This window comes from Corapipo altera, unplaced genomic scaffold, assembly GCF_003945725.1.
Source record: "Corapipo altera isolate COAL_440 unplaced genomic scaffold, ASM394572v1 1, whole genome shotgun sequence".
In the NCBI taxonomy this organism is placed as follows: Eukaryota; Metazoa; Chordata; class Aves; order Passeriformes; family Pipridae; genus Corapipo; species Corapipo altera.
In genome coordinates this window covers 39,593,626-39,611,860 of record NW_020884873.1, presented here as the reverse complement: position 1 = coordinate 39,611,860, position 18,235 = coordinate 39,593,626, and positions in this window count along the sequence as shown.

Genomic DNA, 18,235 nt, shown 5'->3' with positions numbered 1-18,235 from the left:
TTGCAGAAAATAAAAAGCAGGTTAAACAGGTGCTTATTCCCTAAAGAGAAATATCCAGTCACCTTCTAATAGAGATGTCACCCAGTATCTCACTAATCTATCGCGGAATAGACACTGCCAGGAGCTTCCAGGCTTTGGCTCTATTATGTCTTGAAACCAAAGAGAATTGGGGTCACTGGAGGGGATTGTCATACTCTAAGCATAAATATTCTTTTCAGAGAATTCCACATCATTTAAGGCGGACATCTTTCAGAGAATAAAAATGTTTGGAATATTCAATGAAATTACTGCAGAAATTGAGCTAAGAACTGTTGGGCTCCCATTTGCACCTGCCTCCACACAGATTAAAAGGAACCTAAGGGAAATGATAGCCTCCCCTACCTTCAAGTTCTTATTCAATACTATGGGGACATAAAAAGAGAAACAGCAAATGCATAGCTGTGGTAGGTTGCCCCTCGCTGGATACCAGGCACCCACCAAAGACACTTTATCACTTCCCTCCTCAGCTGGGTGGGGAGACAAAATAGAACAAAAGGTTTGTAAGTTGGGATAAGGACAGGAAGAGATTACTCACCATTTAGTATCATGGGCAAAACAGACTTGACTTGGGGGAAAATTAATTTCATTTATTTCCAATAAAATCAGAGTAAGATAACGAGAAATAAGACAAAAACTTTAAAACACCTTCTTGTCATAGGGTATCTGTTCGTAGGTCTTGGTCTGTGAAGAAAAGAAGACACACACACACACATGAACAGAGTGATGAGACAAGGGGTGTCTGTCTGCTCAGCGCAGCAGGCAGGCTTTATTGAGCTCACTGGCCCCTACGTTCCCATAGACATAATGTAAATATATTTTCACAAAAACACTTAGGAATTTAACACCTGCACACAAACAACAACCTCATCCTTGTACTGTTATCCTTTTCTAGTTAACTCCCTAATATTCAAGGCTGTGTCCATGGGAACATTTAATTAGCCTTACTGTTCTCATGGTAAACGGCCTAACACTAACCAATATTTCAAACTCCTCAAGCTCCAGGAGCTTCATGGAGCTGCCACTTCCCCCCACACCTCCTGCTTATCCCTCCTGTATTCCCAGGCTCAATTTTACTCCTAATTTTCTCTATCCACCCCTCTCAAAACAGCTTTCAGTGTTCTCTGCTCTTAGAAATCCACTCTAGTATTATAATCAAGTATTTATTTATAAACCACCAGGACTACAGTAGGATGACTTGGCATTTATAAGCAAATTTCTTGTTTGCTGAATTTTATGAGTATATGTGAACACCCACAGAGTTTACACACAGGATATAATTTCCAGAGGTGATTTTTGGCCTGTATAGAATGGAAATTAATTTTATATGGTAGCTGCCTTTTCCCAGCAGTTAGCATTTCCACAGCTGGCTGCTGTTTCACTCACTCATACTTTCCTACCACATACTATTCTTTCAGCAGCCTTCTTTTACGTGACCAAAGAAAGAAAACATATATCCACAACAAATTAAAGGCAGTGAAAACAATGCCACTGAAAATATGCTGCTTTCTTTTGTTATTGCAAAAAGCCCACACTTTTCTCTTCAGACTTAACTGATGGAAAGTGATGGGTTTAAGACTTTAAAGATCAAGAAATTTGAATTCTGTTTATTTTCACAAATAATATAAAAATTAAATATTATATTAAATAAAACAGCTGTCTTAGGACACTTTAAAAATATTGGTTTATTTAAAGTATTTTTATGCTTTTATTTCTTTGGTTTTCAGAACTTTTTAAGCGTATCTGTAACTGAAGTAGCAAAGCACTGCCTCTCCAAGACATAGATTTCAACAGAGAGAATGAGATTAGAAGGAGGTTATAAAACCATTTTTGAGATAAAACTCAAATGTCAATGCACGGAAGGGACTTGCTACCTCCTGCTCTTGAACCTATAAAAAAATACTTATAATAGTTTTATACATATTTTTGAAGGACTGAAGTGATTGACAGTTGTAGTAATGCTGGAAGAACTTATGAATGATAGTCAGAGGGAGGGCATTTAAAGTTATCGTGTTTGTTCCAGTATAGGTAAAGATTTGCCTGTTTACCATAGTAGAATTGTCATAAGCTTTAATCATTCAACTGATGAATGAAGAGATGAAAAGTTATAAGAGACACATCATTTTTTTTAGAAATTAATAAATGTCATTAGCATTGAAAATCACACTGTATTAAACAGCCTGTAAGACTTTCCAAATCATTTTGATCACAAAGAAAGTGAGGATAACTTAATGATTACTCTAATGTATTAAACAGGGTCACAGACAAAAAAGCACTTGTGAAACCTAAGGTGTCAGTCTGTAGTGGGTTTCTGTGGGTTTTGGTAGTGGGAGGGGCTACAGGGGTGGCTTCTGTTAGAAGCTGCTAGAAGCTTCCCCTGTCCCATGGAGCCAATACCAACCGGCTCCAGGACAGACTTCCTGCTACTGGCCAAGGCCAAGACCATCAGGAGTAACAGTAACACCTCTGTGATAACATATTTAAGAACAGAAGGTTGTGGTGCTGAAAGAATTCCAGCTAAGGAAGAGTGGAGTTAAACATGGGAACAACAATGGACACACCAAGGTCAGTGCAGAAGGAGCGGCAGAAGATGCTCCAGGCACCAGAGCTGAGGCCCCTGCAGCCCGTGGAGGAGCCCATGCTGGAGCAGGTGGATTCATGAAGGAGGCTGTGACCCTGTGGGAGGCCCAAAATGGAGCAGGGTCCTGCTGGGGACCTGTAGCCCATGGAGAGGGAAACCCACGCTGGAGCAGGTTTTTCCCGGGTAGGACTTGTGGCCCCTGTGGGGGGACCTACATCGGTACAGCTCATTCATGAAGGACTGCACCCCTTCATGGAGGAGTGACCCATGGGACAGCAGTTCGGGAAGAACTGCTGCCCGAGGGATGGACTCACACTGGAGAGGTCCATCAAGGACTGTCTCCTGTGGGAGGGACCCCACAGGAGCAGGGGAAGGACTGGAAGGACTCCTCTCTCTGAGCAGCAGCAGAAACAACAACGTACTGTAATCCCCATTCCCCATCCCCCTGCACCACTGGGGAGGTAGGAGGGAGAACATGGAAGGAAGGAAGGAAGGAAGAGTGGGGAGAAGATGTTTTTAAGATTATTTTATTTCTCACTCTTTGGCTCTTATCCTGCTAGTAAAAAGTTTAAGTACTATCCCCACTTTGAGTCTGTTTTACCTGTGAAGGTAATCAGTTAAGTGACCTCTCCCAGCTGTTAACTCATGAATCCTTAGCTAGTTTTTTTTCTCTCCTCTGTCCAATTGCAGAGGGAGAGTGAGAGAGTGGCTTTAGTGGGTACCTGGCATCTGGCCAGAGTCAACCAACTGCACAGCCCAAGAAGTCGCTGTCTCCTTCTCTTAGAAATTACTACCCCTTCAACAGAGTCAGCTGGAAGGATTTTGTGCTTGTGCTTCAGGTGTGTCTGCACAGCATCCTGCAGCTTAACTGAAGTGGCATGCAGAGATGGTTTTAAGATAGATGACAGACTCTGCACCCTACAGCTAAGGCACAGGCAGGCATTTTATTCTGTCTTTCCTCCCCATGAAGCAGTAAGCTCCAGCAGGAGGGAAGAGTAGGCAGTCAAGGATAGATACTCGTGGAAGATTGGTTAGATCTCCCATGTTAATCCCTTATCCTCCTGCACACGGCACGTGAGGCTACTTATATCAGGAAGATATATCTTCCAAGGAAGAAAGGATGAGGGGGACGAAATGAAAATTGAGCAGAATATTAAAAACCCTCAAAGGGCTGTGTTTATAGCTCTTTTATTATTCAATTCTCCTAAGAGTTGCCATTTAGCATTAAGTATTTTGAGACTATCTTTTGTATGGTAATGACTGTCATCAGTAATAACTTTTATTGCTGTCCATGGCTTTTATGGCTCAGATGAACACCACTGCCATTACACGGCTATAGTTCCTGTGATTAAAGAGTGTAGTGGATGTGGCTTGGATGGGGTCAGCTTTCTTTTCATCAGCCAGTATGATGCTGTTTTGAATCTGTGACTAAGCAGTGTTAATACAGGCCAATGTTTTAGCTATTGCTGACTAATTGCAACAAGATTTTCTCTGTTTCTTACTCTGCCCCACTACCAGCAAGTAGGCTGGGAGTGAGCAGGAGGCTGGGAGAGGACACCATCAGGACAGCTGACCCAAAACGAGCAAAAGCATGTTCAAAACCTTATAACATCATGCTTAGCAACAAAGAAATTGGGGTGTTGCTTTTTCCAAACACACTACTGCTTGGAGACAGCCTGGGGACTGGTCTGCTTGTGAAAGGTGATGAGTGATGCACATGCCTTTGTATCGCTTTTTATTTTTACCCTTTTGTTCACTTACTAAACTCTCTACCTCAACCTACAGGTTTTTCTCAAGGTTGCTCTTCTTATTCTGCTTCATCTTGCTGTAGGGGGGGCACTGAGCGAACAGCTGGTGAGTACTTAGTTGCCATCTGTGGTCAGTTCACTATGGACAATCACAACCAAAGTCATTATGCCAGCTTATATCCTGGCAAAGAATGCAGTACATCATTTAGATCTACCCTGATACTAGTAGCAATATCCAGCCTCATGACAAGCATATAAATAGGAATATGCAACTGACTCTAAAGATCTTAACAAAGACTTCCAACTCTTTTGTGGAAAGCTTTGTTTTTAACTAAATTCTTTCTTTATTTCCAGAGTTTTGCTAAGGTACAGACTGTACTACTTGTAAATTCTTCTAAATAATTCCTATTTTTAAAAATTATTTAGTATTTTTACACTTACACCAGCAGTGGCTTTGACTATGACCGAAGTAAATCCTTATTAATAAAGATGGATTAAAACCAACAACTGCGTTAACAATGCGGTGTTTGCTTTTAACATTTCTAATAGCAATATAATATTAACAAAGGTTCATTAATTAGGATTACTTCAGATTTTCATCATGATTATTGATAGGACACTTCAGACTATTAACTTTTTTTCCATGCCTCAAATTTTCTGAAGTCATTGCTTTGTTTTTAGGTTCAGGAAGGTAACCTTATTGTCACTTAGTAGCTGATTCCTAACAACATTGAAGTTTATTTATTTGACACAAGTGGAGGTTTAACTTATAAAGCCAATATAAATTGTATAATATTTTGCTTTGTTCATCTAATGGTTCCATTTCAGTGTATGTAATCCTAGCACATCATTTTCAGGCTTAGGTCCCTGCTCTACATCCATCTTATGTGTACGGAGTAAACTGCTTTGAAGGGTTTTGTAATCACAGCAAGATCACAGTCTAAATTTTACTTATAGTGGTAATACGTGTTTCTCAGCTCAGAATATGCTATTTCACACTATGTTCTATCCTCTGTCATGGGAAATGAAGTCTACCTGTTAGCCTCATAATCCTTCTCTTGATGAGACAATTTCACCACACTTCCCCATCTTATCTGTGTTATTTCCTTAACCTTTATATCTCAGGGGAGAAATGTTGTGCTTTCAGCATTATGTTCTCCATTTCATAATGTTTCATCCTGAAGTTTTCTCCAGTCTCTAAATTACAAACCATTTTCCTATGAGTTGTTTAATACCATTTTTCATAGCTCAGTTTCTCAAATTCCCTTATATGTTTCATATTTAATTCCAGTATTACTAGCAAGCATCAATGGTATTTAATATTTCCCCGATATTGTGTATCCTTTCTCTTTCAAATGTCATGATTCTACACTTGAATTTTCCACATTAACATTCTCCACCACTCTCTGCTTCTACTCCAAAGATTTGGTAACCATGCCATCCCTTTCTTTTGCCTGCGCAATAGTAACTACAAAAGTAGAAATCAAGGAACTGAAAAAGAAAGGTAGGAAAAAGCATATTATTAAGGTTGAAACCATATTCTACTAACGACCTTATGTTATTAATTTGCATCAAAATACCAAATTTGACCTGAGACACTGCAAAAATGAAAATAAAAATTACACAAGTTCTCTGGCAGAATAGAGTTCAAGGAATTAAGTCAAAAGGAAAAAAAAAGCCAAAACACCAAACATCAAATGCAAAGCTAGAAGCACTCCGCAGTGGTAAGAGGGAGGGATATACCTATAAGTGGGTAGCACATATATTAGCCCTTAACTATAGGTGTGCAGGGTTGCTTAGCCTATAAGCAGCCATTATAATCCCATGTAGGGTCCCTTATTTTCATCTACTCTTAAGACTGAGGGAGGGAAAAAGGAATAATGACAAGTTCAAAGGAATGCAACAAGAAAATATACCATTTTTCACAGAGCTAGTCAAAAATCCAAATACCAGCACCTCATATATGCCAAGCCATTCTACACTCAGACTATGAAACAGTAAGGCATGTTACTCCACAGGAAGTTTCAGTGGATAAAGAGCATGTGTAGAAAAAAACGTGCTCTCAGTGTGGGTGAGAGTATTGCAGTCTGGTCCTGGGCGTATTAGAATATATTTGGAGCAGACTGGGGACACCACCTGTTCATACTGTGCAGAAACTTAGCTACTAACTGTAGTCATTATCATAGTAAATTTTAATGAGAAATGTTAGGACTCGAATTCCTTCTTGCTTGCAGGCATCTTGTAGGGTCTGTAGGGTGATACAGTGATTCTGAAATTTCTGGGTGTCAAAAGTCACCAGTATCAGTGACCCTGTAATACAGAACCTGAGATAAACTGGTGCAATTCCTTTATCTGCAAAACCTATTGCATTAGAATTAATGTGAGATAAAAGCCTAGCAGGATGCACAAGGTCTGCAGCTCATCGTAGAACTAGATGTGATTTTTCACAGAAACTCAGAATCAGAAAATATGCTGAGTTGGAAGGGACCCACAAAGATCATCAGGTCCAGCTCTTAGCCCTGCACAGGACAATCCCCAAGAGTTACATCATGTGCCTTCATTCCCTTACACCACAAATCATGCTCAAAGAAATCTGTCTGTGTTCAATTCAGCAGTTATTTTGGTAAAATGCAAGAATGACACAAAGGCTTGGCTACCATAAAATCAAAAAATAATATAGAGCACCCTGGTCATATCAGCTTCCATTTGTGCTATATGAATTTGTATGTACCTTATTTTAGCTGAATTATCTTTAAAGATCATGTATTTCTTTGTCATCATCAAACAAGATTTGTATGTACAAAATACAACCAAACCCCTTCCTGTAAGACCTCTGTTATAACCTGTAATGACGAAGCACCAGAAGTGGTTTGAGAGATCACACCGGAAAAGTCTCCAGTACAATCACAGAAGAGATAAAATGTGTGTTCAAGTATGAAATGATCAAATAAAAGCTATCTGGTTAGAAATTCTGTATCAGTGTAATTGTTAATATTTCTGAATCACATTGTATGCTTGCATTTATACTACTTTAATAACAGTGGAATATAAATAAAAATTACACAAAAGAATAAAACAGAAAGATACCATACGACTGAATGCATCATGAGTATCTAAACCTGAAACAACTACATAGAAATTCATATTTTTATGGTAAATGTAATTTTAAATAAAAGAGACTCACAGCTATTTATAAACTCAGAAAAACTGTGTCTTTTTTTAACAGAGAAATACAGAGCATTCCCCACTGACTCCATTAGAACTAAGTCCCCTAAGGCACTGAAAAGCTAAATATTTTTGTAAAACACTTCACAGTCAGAGCTGTACAGTATGTGAAAATAGGCCTCAGGGCAGTAACACATGTCACCAAATTCCCCTCTCTGAAAGCAGGTTGGAATTGTGCTTTCTGGCATACACATAAAATAAAACGATTGCTATTCTATTCAGAATTGAAGCAATGTACTGCTGTCTTTTTCTAAAGGTGCATTCAAGATTGTGAGGTTGTTTTTATAAATGACTGGCTAATGTCAGCATCAGTAATCTCATATCAAAAGAGCTCTATTTATATCTGACAATGGAAAAGGAAAACTTGATGGACATAATGTTTGTGGAGTGGCATGCAAAGAAATGCAGATATTTGTTGTTCTGTTCCTACAGTCAGATATAAAAACAAGTCTGAAGAAGCTTTACTAACTGCAGAATCATCACACATATTAATCACATTGAATCAATAATGACCTAATCCTACTTTCCTTTAAGAAATGGTAAAGATCTCGTAGATTTCAGTCACCACTCAGAGTCGGTTTTCTAAATATAATGAGTAACAGGGCTTTGAAATTGAAGGAGAGATTTACTTTATGTCTTCTTATACAAAAAATAAGACTTTGTTTACAGTTTGCAGAGTTGAACTTATAGAAATGTCAATAGGACAGAAAAGTAATTTTATATTTGTTGCAAAATACATGAATAAATTACATCTCTGTGAAAATAAAGAGATGTTGTGGGTGGGACTGTTTTCTGATTATCTCCTATGCTATGAAGTTCTTGCTCTTTAATGTTTTATGGGTCTCAAATCACCTTGAGGTCTGTAAGCTGTTCTTTGCCTAGTTTCAGTAAAATAACCACAGAAATTAAATAAGATGATTCTACATCAAGTGTGAATGAAATGTTACATCTGACTTAGTGATATGTATTTGGAGAAGACTTTTGTAAGAAAATAGCCTGTAAGTAAGGATTCGTTTTCCTTTGTTATTGGCCTGGAAAACATAGTAATTTGAAAAAAGCCATTCTTTTCAGGTCTGATGCCCTTTTTTTCCTATCCATTTTTTTTTCTCTTTTAGACTTTGGATCAGACAATAATATTACATCTGTTTGTACAACAAACTTAGCTGATTGAATTAGGATGCGGCTATAAGACCACTTAATATAGCCTCCAAAAAACATTTAGAGCCTTTGAGTAAATCAGGCTACATACATACATACATGTATGGGACATGGGAAGGCCTTAGAAGTCTTGACTTGGGTGTGCATAAGGGTGTCATTTTGGCATAAATACAGACTGTGGCCAAAGTGTTGGCAAAAATGTGATACTTAGGCAGGGCATAAGTAAAAACACTTTTCAGAAGCTTTTCTTATCAGGATGATGCAGGAAGCAGGACTATGGGACACACAGTGCAGTACACCTGCCCTAATGGTTAGACATGTTGTTGTAAGTGCAAGTAAATTAAAGCTCTTTCTGACAAATAATTTCATCAACCCAAAAGTGTCCATAGAGAAATTAGCTTTCCATGCTCATTTAAAGGCCAGTGTTAGTAGGGGAAAGTACCCCTCAGGCCCTTCAATATCACTAAATAGCACTGGGCAACCTTGAAAAACAAGAACTGAATCTATGTATTTGAAAAGTTTCAAATCAAAATTATACATTCATTTTTGTCAACTAGAATTGGAGCCAACTGAGATAGATGCAATTATTAATATATAATATTTATGGTGTATAGCAAAATAATTGCTTAAATTGTTTTTTCTGATATTGGGAAAAGGTTTGTTTAAATTTTATGCTTTAGTTGTGAATTTTTGGATTGAAAAAGTTATCTATAGAGATGTCAACATACTGAAAAGGACTAAACTCATGGATTGTTAAAGCAGATTTTTTTAAAGATGAAAGAAGATAACAAATTATCAAGCTGGATAGAGTCTATCCATAGACTGTCTATTAAAGTAGACAATAGCAGATATCAGAGACAGATACAAGAACATGACAAGCAGTAAGTGATAGTTTCCCAATATAACCTCTAGCAAAGTTCAGGAATCCTAAGCTAGAGGTGGCAGTTTTTATTTTATTAGCTGGTGAGGAATTTTTCCTCAATCAATTCATTCATTACTTTTACAATCTCATTAAAATCTACATTTACAATCTACATTAAAATTCATTCATTACTTTTACAATCTACATTAAAATTTTAGCATCCATGGCATATCATGTCAAAGAGTTTTATACAAACTTGTCCTGAATCAGCTTAATTTCACACAAGCTCTTTCTGGTTTATGAAAATGTAGTTTAAAAATCTCTGAGTAGCTTTTTCATGTTCCGTAGGAGTCTAAAAACTTTGCTTATATTCTCCTTGTAACCATTTTTTCAGGGTAAATTATGTCATCCTCTTAGCAACTCCTCACACTGAAGCCACTCAGTCTGACCACCCTTACTATCTTTGTCTGAGGAAGCAGTAGTACAAACAGTACCCAAGATGCAGACATTCTTTTTCTACAGTGGTAAAATGCAATTTTCTCTTTTATTTCCTGTTCACTTTTTGTGATTCAGTTTACTTTGCTGGCCCCCGCTCAGCAGCCTATGTCTCCATTGAAATACTCCAGTTACTGAAATGTTTAATCTAACACAGATTAAAGTCTTCAAAACAAGGTTCTTTATATGCCTGTCAGAAAACAGCCATCAGAAATTCATGTTCTTAGCAAGTCAGTCAGAAACTCAGTAAAATCTGAAGTTTACTTGTCATTTTGCAGAATAAAAACAGGAGTTAAAGTAATACCTGGGTTCTAATATATATGAATACTGTTCCAAAGTCTACTTCAGGTGGAAGGAGAGGAAGTATATAAGAAATGTTGTGATTATTTCCAATGGTTTGTAAGTCATTAAACATGCTGGTCCTTTTTCTAAATCCATGAAAAGACAAAACTAAATCTAAATGCCTGTAATGTTGTGTCTTCAGAGCATATAAGTGATGGGAATTAATGTGTGCACAGAATGCAGTGCAGACCCCTCAGTAATGAGTAATTTGTACAAAACTACACTGCATTAAGGACTATTAAGGGATAATACTCTTCAGCCCAGTTTTACTGGGACATTTCTTTCAGAATAATTTCTCCTGTTCCCAGAAAAACAAAACAAAACAAAACAAAACAAACAAACAAACAAAAAAAACCAACTGAAGCTGATGGAATAGATTAAAAAAGAGTTGGCACAAATTACTTTCTTTATGTATCTATGATAGTTACCTTAAAGTAAGCAATGGTGTGAAGTGGAAAGCCTTTGGAGCTAGAAAGATCAGTGGAAGGGGGAAAAAGAAGGTGGGTAGATGACTGGTTGCCTTGGTCACACATTGTTAACACAGGTGTACCAAGAGACTGAGAAAATTACCCTAAACTGAGTAGATATCTCTCCTCACAGAAGTCAGAAAAAGACTGATGCCCTGATTCCCTATTTCTTCTCATCACAGTAAAGTTACCATCCCCTTCCTTTGACACGGTGAAAAAAATGCAACACAGTGAGATAATTTAATATTTTAAAATTGGCTATGAGCTACCTGATTGTATTGTGGATACACATTTCATTTTCATGTCTCAAATTTGTTACAAATCAAATTTGTTGCAAGTTTGTCGTGGCTCCTTTTTTGAGTTGTCCAGGCCTGAAGCTTCCCAGGTCCTAAAATAGCAATAAACTCTCCTAGTTTTGTGTAACTGTGGACAGATTGTGAATTCTGTAGTGCCTTTCAGTAGAATATCAAAGCATGCACATAAAATATGCACTTGTGATTATTACTTTCAAGTGATGGTGTCATCTTAAAAATTCTTGGGTGGTTATCAGAGGATAAAATGATGTACATTGCCAAAGTAATTCACAGGTTAAGAAGTACTATCTCTCTTTAACCTTACCACTCATGAACAGACAGAAAATTTATAGGAGGATCTTTAAGACCAGAAAAACCTGACTTAACATGCCATGAACTTGTCTGTCAAACAAGTAAGGTCTTTGTACTAGTGCCAGTGTGGCGCTTCAGCTAGGTAATACCTACAGATGCCTTCTTGGAACAAGAAACTCTCTGCCCTATACGCACTAGAACCTTTATTTTAGGTAAATATAAAGTGTTTAAGAATCTTAATTGGGTACTCTAAATTTATCTGTTGTACACATGGATGGTCTCCACTGAGCTATGAATTTAGATTTGAATTTCTCTTCCCTCGGATATGTACTGTTTTGATATCTACTGCAACTAGGCTGAGTAATTTTCTTCTAGTAACTAAATAAGTACATGTATACCCATATGCTATATATATCCAGGCGCTGTATTTATTCGTATAGGTATCTCAGCTCTACAACTGAGAAATACAGACAAGAAAGTAAAAAAAAATTGTGTGTGCTATATTGCAAATATGCTTTTTTAGAAGAATTAAAGGATCCCGAGCAACCAAAGGAAAATAAAAAATGTGGGAAGGAACACTGATATTTTCAAAATATGCCTTGTAGGAGTCGGGTTACAGGAACGGTGCCAAGTAGCACCCTGGGAGATGTAGTTTCCCATGTACTCTATCACACGTGCAGCAAAGTGCCTTAGTGTGACTGGTTGTTGAGGTCACATCGTGTGGCGTGTTACTATCCAACCCACCTATATAAACTGTTGTCTCATTTGAGTAAAGGAGTTTGATTGCTGAACTCCCAACCAGCAAGCTGGGTCTGTGTGGTTTATTTATGTATTATGTTAGTAAGCAATAATACTTGAGCAATTAAAAAGCCTAAGACTTATTTTCATGAGTGGACAAATAGGATTTTGAAACTTTCAAGACTATTTTTGTTGTCACTAATATTGCTGAAGTGGAGGAAAGGGAGAAATAACCAGTCCCAATGTCTAACATTCCCCAAAAAAAGAAAAGAGAGAGTTCTCATACTACTTTGTAATGTCATCTTTTTATTTGCTTGGACTTCAAAAACAGAGAATTGATTTAAGTTTAGTATTTTATTATCATAGAATCATAGAATCATAGAATAGATTGGGTTGGAAAAGACCTCCAAGATCATCAAGTCCAGCCCCTGATCCAACTCCAATTACTATATCATGGCACTAAGGGCCATGTCCAATCTCTTTTTAAAAACCTCCAGGGTTGGTGAATCCACCACCTCTCTGGGTAGGCCGTTCCAATGCCTGATAACCCTCTCTGTAAAGAATTTCTTCTTAACATCTAACCTAAACCTCCCCTGGCAGAGCTTGAGCCCATGTCCCCTTGTCCTATTGTTGGTTGCCTGGGAGAAGAGACCAACCCCCACCTGGCTATAACCTCCCTTCAGGTAGTTGAAGAGAGTGATGAGGTCGCCTCTAAGCCTTCTCTTCTCCAGACTGAACAACCCCAGCTCCCTCAGCCTCTCCTCATAGGACCTGTGCTCAAGTCCCTTCACCAGCCTCGTTGCTCTTCTCTGGACCCGCTCCAGCACCTCAATATCCCTCCTGAACTGAGGGGCCCAGAGCTGAACACAATACTCAAGGTGTGGCCTCACCAATGCAGAGTACAGGGGAAGGATCACTTCCCTGCTCCTGCTGGCCACACTGTTCTTGATGCAGGCCAGGATGCCATTGGCCTTCTTGGCCACCTGAGCACACTGTTGGCTCATGTTCAGCCTCCTGTCGATCAGCACCCCCAGGTCCCTTTCCGCCTGGCTGCTCTCCAGCCACTCTGTCCCCAGCCTGTAGCGCTGCAGGGGGTTGTTGTGGCCAAAGTGCAGGACCCAGCACTTGGCCTTGTTGAACTTCATTCCATTGGAGTCAGCCCATCTCTCCAGTCTATCCAGATCCCTCTGCAGAGCCCTCCTGCCTTCCGGCAGGTCGACACTCCCTCCTAACTTGGTGTCATCTGCAAATTATGTCCAATAAAAAGTAGAACCTTGAGTTAGTGTATATTTTATACCTCACACTTTCTTATAATGTAGGTTTTTGCTTGCCCTAGTGTGGATTTACTAGACAACTTCTCTCCTAGCTATCTGTATTTCAATCTGAACTAAATTTGGATTTTACCTGTGTTTATTTTTCAAAACTTGAAGAAGGCCCTTTTCCATCAGTTACACTGAAAGTCTGGCCACTCTCCCTGTTGAAAGGTACTTGGAGAAGAACAGGTGATGCCCTTCTTATGTGACAGCCAGCTCAGCAGTTCAAACATAAGAATTCATGAATACTGAAACCCCAGCAGGTATCTAAGAATCCAGAATTGGATGGCTTGTCCTCCTGAGGGGCAGCCGCTTCTCTCAGAAAAGAGAGGAAGCTAGGAAAAGTGCTGTATGTCTGACATTTATAGGGATCGTGTTAGGTGAGATCAGTAATTTCTGTCAGTCTGTGGCAACTGGATCACTGTAGAGAAAATGTATCTCTGACAGACTTCCTTTTACGGTTTCCTTCACAGATTTAGTCTAGAGTCAGTTTAGCTGCTGCTTATCAAATTTAGTGTTTGTACAGGCAGGGTTTTCGTAATGGAAAGTATTTCCTATTCTATTCTCATACTCAGATAAAGAAATCTTCCTGATTTTCTGAAATTGAAAATTAAGGTTAAGCATCAGCTTGAATTACCCTAAATGCCACAGGCAACTGACAAAATAGTAGGCAATTTGGTGTTATCTTTCTCTCTGTGATATCTGAAAGGACTACATTTTGAGGTACAATTCTCAATGAATTCATAAATGTATCTTCTGGAACTGTGCTGACACATTTCATGTTCTCCTGTCACTTGAGAATGTAGAAAACTTACACTATAAACTAAAATATGATTTCCCACATTTCTTTAAGTCAGTTGGAGCATATGCAAAATGTTCCTGTGGACTAAATAGAAGTTGTTATAACAGAAGTCTTTTTTGAAATGAAAGATTAATAGCTTGGCATCTATTAATTTTCCTATATCTATTCTTTAAAAAAAAAATTATCTGGAAATATTAACATGTCTTTTTCAGGAAAGGAATGTTCATTCTTTATTTCTATTCTTTTTGGTCTATGTTTGTTTTCTTTTTTACCATAGTAGCACACTAACATGAAGAATGTTATCAATGACATAAGTCTGTGATCCGTGACACAAAGAAACAGCACCCAATCCATTTTATTTATGCCAGATTCTGGTGACTCACTTTGCAGATTTATTGTAATTCACTGAAAAAGTTACGCAACATACTCTGTATTACTGGGATCTCTGAGCTAACTCAGCACTTTCCAAGCAATATTGTTTATTGGCTTTTATGACTATATCTTACTACTTACCAAATGACTGATCTCTGAGGGAACTTGGATCCTCCATAAATTCTTAAATTTTCACAACTTTTGTTGTTTTTTCTTAAATTTTAAAGTTCCATATTCTGTAAAGAAAGGCTAGAATACTACTATTAATGGCATAATTGTGGAGTAACATCTGCTTTGCAATACATATTTTCATGTATCATGAGATATTTATTAATAGCTACTGACAGGGGAAGAAAAAAAATGGACACTTTTATCTGACATTTTAATGTATAAACCTTCTCTCAGCAATACCTAGGATATATCTGTTGATTTTCTAGGTCTAACATTTTAGGGGTACGGGGCCCTAATTCTTCATCTAATGATTCTTCCAGATTGTAATTATAACCAGTGTGCCATGTACTTTAGTTGTCAGGTAGGAAAAGCTTCAGAGCTTGTAGTCTATACATTTGCAAGGTGAAAGGGTGGGATTTAGTCACGGTGATAATCAAAAATGTTATGAAAAACTACTACACTGAGACAGAAATGTTGGATGACAACTTCATTCAGAATAAAGAAAATTAAGGTATTAAGTATTGAATTCAGTAAACTTTGTTTTCTATACTAAAATCTTTTCTCAGAGACAGCCTACAAATGGCTACTGCATAATAAATGTTCTCTACGCAGAGAAGTATAATAGCCTTTATACTTAACTACTCACAAAAATAATTATGTGATCTGATTAAAAATTTTTATATACTTAAATATGGAGATATCAAAGACTTATTTTAAACAGACTTGAAAGAGAAAAGCTTAGGAAGCGAATTCCTTTGATTTCCTTCTGGGCTCAGTTCTGGACTGCCTTATGTGCCCTTAATCTATAATAGAGTAATTCTATAATAGAAGTACTACAGACTTCCGCTGCAGCAAGGTAGCCCCTACCAATTTCTGTCAGTTCTGGAAGGGTATGGCTGAGCTTTAAACCACTGGGAAAAAAAAAAAAAAAAAGAAAAGTGAAGTGACAGAGTGAAGAAACAGATATTGCACATGCACTATGCTGCTTACTGACTGAGTCTCTAAGTGGAAAGCATAAGAAAGTTTATTATGAGCTCCCTCTTTTTCCGCTTCTTGTTTTCCAGGTTTTTAATACATATTTAGGGCAGAAAACACCTGTATTCTGCTAAAATAAAGGATATGTGCTTGTGGACTGAGCTTTGTCCTTCGGTCACACTGAAAACCAAAATTAAAAGTTTTCCTAAAAAGTATGTTCCAACATATAGAGGAATTAATTCAGTCAGAGGAACACAAAGACCTCATTACATGAGACTAACCGATAGCAGCAGTGCTGCTAACATCCCACACCATTCATAAATGTGAAACTGAGGCAGATTCACAAAGGACTATTTCTGCCATATGCATGCAAAGGCATCTAGAAAGTTTTCGTAACTGTCTACAAGAGATCTTTTCAGATTTATAAATCTCAATGTCAAAAAGACCCATTATAGTCATCTAACTCAAGGTCAAACAAAAAAAGCATTCTTTCTCACAGAAATTTCTGGAGAACTAATGAGTGATGAAGAGTTCTTGCTGTCTGTAGTATCTGTATGTGGAAGCAGTTTTGGAAAGAGCTTCACATTTTTAACACCTAATTCAAAGCCTGCTGGAGACGTAGGAAGCAAATGCAGATGTCTACATCTCAACGACTGATTTTTGTTACCTTCACAGCAGTTAATGAAGATAAACAGAGACTGATGGCAGTTCATCTCATGCCAAAGTAGGTATCTAAAAACAGTTATACGAATCTCACTTGGAAATACCTCTTTCTTTTCATCAACTGTAAGAAGCTTAGGATGAGTAATTCAAGTATATATATACACACTGTACACATCAAAATGAATGATGAAATTAAATTGTTCCAGAGAATCTTTTTGGAGACTGTAACTGAATTTCATTCAAACCTTACCTTGCATTGCTACTGTGTATGTTAGGACTTCACAACGCAACAAATGTTGTAATAATTCTCTATATATGGAAAATATAAAGGGTCATTTATAACTTTGTGAGTGGATGGGTTTTGCTTCAGAAAATTTCTGAAATGGAAAAAACAAATCACTTACTTAATACTATCATTCCAGTGAAAATACTGCCTAAAATAACCCTGCAAATCTGTTTTGGAGAAGAACAAATAACAAATGTGTAGTTGAAATATGCATTAAAATTGCTGATTTGTAGCAAGTTACAACATAATAAATAATCTTTTACAGACTAAAAAATATTTGTGCTTATGATAGGAGTATACTTTGAAGCAATATTTAGTATCTTGCAAGAAGTAAAAATGAAACTGTTCAGGTAATCTGCCTATGTTACTTTTCTAAATGGAATGTTTTTAATTTCTTCAACATATTTTCTATAAATGCTATGTCAGATTGATTATTTTATGGTCAATGGCCTATACCAAAGATAAAACCATGGTGATATGGCATTCTACTCAAGAAATATCCATTTTCATCTCCCTGGTGTTATCAGAAAATTGGTTTGCTTTAAAAACTGTTAAAATTAACTACAGTACTTCCTTTGTGTACTTACATCTTCATAATTTACAGTCTACCTGACAAACTGAGAAAGTCACTTCACATTAGGTTTAGCTTGTCTAGATCTTAAAACAATCTCATCCAGTTTTATTAAATAAAATAAGCTTGTACAAGACCACTGGTTAAAATGAAGTAAAGACTGCAGTTTCAGATTAATGATAATAATGTCTGTTATTTGTATTTATTGATTGGAGGGAAAGTCACTGTTCTATTTCAGACTGCAGAGAAATGAATTTTCTGATATCTCAGAGCATTATTTTTCATGAGTAATGTATGTAGCTAAAGCCAATACTGTTAGATTTATTAGGAATGCAATGCTCAGTATTTCTAAGAGCTTAAATCAACAATATTAATCCAGCAATGTTAATTACAGAGCTGTTTTGCAAAGTCCCATGATTATTCAGGATCAAGAGTTAGTTATACCACGGCAAGCGATGTATTCTTCTTTCCTTTTTTAAAAAGGAATTTTGAAAGGATCCCCATAATACAAAATGGCCATCATAACTGTTAAGCATGTATCTTGATCTAGGGTAAAAAACCCATTTTTAAGAATTAATTAGAGACTTACGAGTATGAAACACATTCAGATTTTACCAATGCTTAGTTCCAACTCAGCACTATAGTAATGCAACTCCACCGCTTCTGCGCAGACCTGACTTGTATCCAGTTGGCCCAGAGCAGAGCAGTCAGGAGTGTCTGCAGCTGTCCATGGAGATACACAACTGTATCTAAAGGTTGTGTTCAGGCCAGTCACCACAGAACTGAGGATGGATGCTGAATTGTGCCTGTACATTCAAAACAAAG